Source organism: Lactuca sativa, chromosome 5 (genome assembly GCF_002870075.4).
Source record: "Lactuca sativa cultivar Salinas chromosome 5, Lsat_Salinas_v11, whole genome shotgun sequence".
Classification (NCBI taxonomy): domain Eukaryota; kingdom Viridiplantae; phylum Streptophyta; class Magnoliopsida; order Asterales; family Asteraceae; genus Lactuca; species Lactuca sativa.
In genome coordinates this window covers 335,403,658-335,408,473 of record NC_056627.2, presented here as the reverse complement: position 1 = coordinate 335,408,473, position 4,816 = coordinate 335,403,658, and positions in this window count along the sequence as shown.

Below are 4,816 nucleotides of genomic sequence, written 5' to 3'. Positions count from 1 at the left end.
AGATGGTTAAAATACAAAGAAAATCGCGATTTGGAACTCGAAAATAGCTTCCGAAATCGTTCTTCATCTCGATTAAAAAAAAATACTTACCCTAGATCAATAGGGAAAAATCAAAAAGACCGCCGTTTTCCTCTCTGGTGGTCAGTGTTGCCGCCATCAACGAGGAACCTGAATCGGGAATGAAGAACCTGCACATCTTGAGCATTGAGATATGAATCGGGAATGAGGAATCTGATTCGAGATGAATCGAGATTAGTACCAGATCCGATAACTCAAGAGTAGTGGTGTCATCCGATTGGGGGGGATTGGTTTTAGGGATTTCGGATTGAGAGCGGAGGAAGGATGTGAGGTCTTAGAGAGTAAGGGAAGAGTAGTGGGATCCGTAGAAGGGGTTATGATCAAGATGGAGAACAGTTTTTCCGGCTGCAGAAGCTGCGGCGTCGATGATGGATTCAGGCAGACCGGTGCCATTAAAAGGGGAGAATTTGGTTAAAATCAAACGTAACTAGCAAAATCACTCGGAGTATTTGTGGAAGTTATTTCTCAAATTACCTAGTTACCCTTATTGATTTATTTAATTATTGCTTTTCCTATTAATTTTTGATTGGTCCGCAATCATGCATACAAAAATACAATACTTAGTTATAATACATGAACCTCTCTCTCTCTCTCTCATGCAAAAATACGAAAATAGATTTTATCTTATAAAACTCAAACATATGTACTTTAGAAATTAAATTTATTAGCAAGATAATAAGTTTACATTGAAGAGTGTTATGGTAATATAGATTTAAAAATGGTTTTAACAACCGTTTCTCTCTCTCTCTCTCTCTCTCTCTCTCTCTCTCTCTCTCTTTACACTCTTAGCCACTTTTAAATTCAAGTTTTCATAATAAAAAAGTCAAAAAACATGTTTTGTTAATATGAAAAATTTCTCATGTATTATCGATTATCATTATGTAACTCAAAATTTGAATAGATTATTGTTCAAAATATAAAGTTGAGGTGACACAATTTCATAAATTTTCCTTGTTTTAGCAAATTTTTATAAATATAAATCACACAATCTAACACAAATAGCCGACTTTTAATAGACCCCTAAAGAACACGTAAACGTATTCTGAATAATGATATTTCAAAGCAACTTAAAGTGGAGGGAGTGATTCTCCCAATCTACTTGTCACCTAGGCGCCACATCATCATCATCTTTTGGCTTTCAACTCACTTGTATCCGTCCCAACCTACAACTCAAATAATCTATCTTTCCCACCCGACTCCCAATGTACATGTAATGGTACAAGTTGAAAGAGAAAGAGATGAGCAGGTGAAGCCGGCGGACCTGCTCCTAGGCAGAATGGTGGTGGTATCTAGGACCAAGAAAACAACTCCGTGCACCCTTATAAAATTCAAATCAAATTAAGGAGAAAAATACACAAAACCACATAGATACCAAGTGTTTATAGGTTTAAATTTCCCAAAGAGACATGTGCCCTTAAACTTCCCAAAGAGATGCTTTGAATTTCATAACAATAAAAAATATAAAAAAAAATATATAACAAGTTTTTATCGGTTTTGATTTTTACCACATAGAAACGAAGAAGCAACTTTTCAAGGGTTGGGTTGTCTCTGAAGGCTCGACAAGAGCAACTATCTCTCTAGCTTTGATATGAAGATCCAACCTGTTTCAATATTATCACCATATCTAAATGAAATTTCCTTGAATAACCTATTATGCACATCAAATGTCATAAAAGATTGTTTGTAATTCATGCAGGTGATACAAAAAGGACAAACACCTATGCATTTCAAAGAATAATAGAATTTCTTAAATAAAAGAAAAGTAATTTACTTTATTTGACATGTTCAACCATCTGAATCATCTTGTTTGTAGGCCGTAGCTAAGTTTTAAATTTGAAATTAGATATTAAATTGCATTAAGAGATGAAATGGCCTTGAGATAAGATTCAAGTATAAAATGGTGAAAGTTCATTATACTGCCATGCAAGAACTGAATCTGAGTAAACAAATATATGAGGTGATAAGATTCATAAGCAAGAGGTAAATAAGGTAGATGAAATCTTAGTTATAATAACTATAGATAGGACGCCTAGAAACGAGTGAAAAGGAAAGGACAAATTAAATAACTCAAACATGAACTTAAGCTCATCCGAACACTAGGTGCACTGCAGAAAAAGAGATGAGATGATCTTAAGATTCCAAGTGCAAAATAAAGAAAGTTGCACCATAGTAAATTATTAATGAATTATTCTACAAGAGAAAAATCAGGCCATAATTCTAAACAAGAGTGTCTTGACATTAGCCTCTACAGCTCATACCATCATAGATATTCAACAAAGGCCAAATCCAAAAGAAAATGAAACTACAAGGATAAAAAATGCAACAAAAATTTTGTTTTTGGTCAATATCCGTAAACAAATATTATATATATATAACAGGGACAAAATTTGTAATTTACTACAAGGTTATTAATATAAATTGGTACGTGCAAAAAGGTAAAAATGGTACACACTGAAGAGAAGTTAACAATTTAGATCTCCAAATAAGAATGTGAATATACTATTGCAAAGCTCATGCACAACTACATAAACATGTTCATCGAAAGAACTCAAAAGGAGAAAATAATAAAATGTTAAAGTTTAATAAAAGGTGAGCACAAAGAGGGACCATAAAAAGAAGGGAAAACTTAAGTTCAAATCAAAAGGTAAAAGACATCACAAAGGGCCTATATATGGAAATAACACATCTTGTATCATGCCAACTAACTAAGAAATAACTACTGCATCATAATCAAAAAGGAAAACACATAACAGAACATTTGTCCACATAAGACATGAAATAACCAAAAGGAATTGAAGTAAATAAAAATAAATAAAAAGACTTAAAAGAACCATGGTTACAACAATAATGAGAGTACAATGTTGAAATTGGGTCGATTTTTCACAATAAACTGTATTGATAAAAGATTGCTTGGATTTTTCAAAGTAAAATGCTTTTTTAAGAAAAATTTAATAGGTACACTGCTAAAAAAAGGAAAACTGAATGTATATAGGCAAACTGAAAATACAATGCTATAACAGGTAGATTTGTCAACATAAAATGCCTTCATATTGAAATATATGATAGATTTTTCAAAGTAGATTGCCTTGATAAGAAAAAAAGATATACTTTTCAAAATAAAATGCCTTAGAGAAGAAAATACTTGAAAGTTACAATGTTTTAACACAAATATTATAGTTTTGCTTCAACAACAATTAAACAGCCAAGAAAAGCTCCACTGTCACCAAAAGATTGTTATCAACAGAATTGTTAAAATTCTTAACCTTTATCTCTAAATAAGAAGACAATGCTCTAATTGGCAGATTTTTCAAAAAAAAAAAATGTACTGAAAAAATAAAATTGTTTGTATTTTTCAAAGTAAAATGCCTTGTTAGGAAAATTTTAATAAGTATAATGCTATTTAATAAATAAATAAAAAAAGGAGACTGAAAAAGTCAAATGCTACGGACTGGTTGACTTTTTAAAGGGACGTGCTTTTTATAGGAAAACTGAAAACACAAGGCTGTAACTGATAGAGTTGTCAACATAAATGTCTTCATTTTGAAAAATATGATAGATTTTTAAAAGTAAAATGCCTTGACAAGATAAAATTTGAAAGTTATAATGTTGCAACAGAAAGAAAGCTAAAAAGTACTATGTTATAAATGGGTTAGTTTTTCAAAGTAAAATGCCTTGTTAAGAAAAAAAATGATATAGTTCTCAAAATTAAAATGCCTTGATAAGAAAATACTTGAACATTTTAACACAAATAAAACTGAAAAGTGCAATGCTAATGGGTTCATTTTTTAAAAAGGAGATCTGCTTATTATATTAAAAATGAAGACAAAATGCTAGATTTTGGTAGATTTTTCAAAAGAAAATGACTTGAAATAGTAAAATATGATACATATTTAAGGAAACATTTGAAAGTTTTAATATTAGAATGAAAAAAAAAAAAAAAAAAAAAAAAAAGTGTCATGCTAACAATGGGTTGATTTTTCAAAGTTGTGCCTTGACTAGAAAAAAAAATGATATGTTTTTCAAATAAAATGCCTTGAGAAGAAAGTTACAATGTTTAACAACAATAAAACTGAAGAGCGCAAAGCTACAAATGGGATATTTTTTTAAAGGGAAATATGCTTATTATATACAGAAAAAGTACAATGCTATAATTGGTAGAATTTTCAAAATAAAATGCCTTCAAAGTGAAAAATATGATAGTTTTTGATAGCCACCTGCATAAATTACAAATTGTCACCAAGAGGTAAGATATATATATATATATATATATATATATATGATGTGTTGTCACAACAACAGAATCTTTGGATGCATACATGCATAGAAACGAAACTGTAGAAAAACAAGGAGATGCTCTAAAGATTAAAATTCAAAAGGTTAAGAATCTACTAAACTGCTGTCTTAAAAAGATAGAAGGAGAAAATTGAGTAAAACATCATAGCAACTATATAAAAAAAGCTGAGATGATCTTAAGATTCAAAATAGAAAGATTAATAATGGAAGAGAAGTCAATTTTTTTAATAAAAAAACTAAGTAAACATGCTAACAGAGGTAGACATATAATACACATTGGCCAAAGTAAATATAACTGCACCAAGTTCTGTAAAGGTAAAGTGGTTGAATGGGTAAAGATGTTTGTATGGATAAAATAATGTATACATAATTTTTAGACTGAATAAACCATCTGAATGACAGTTTTACACTCGACTTCCAAAAGGTTGATACATATTCAACATTT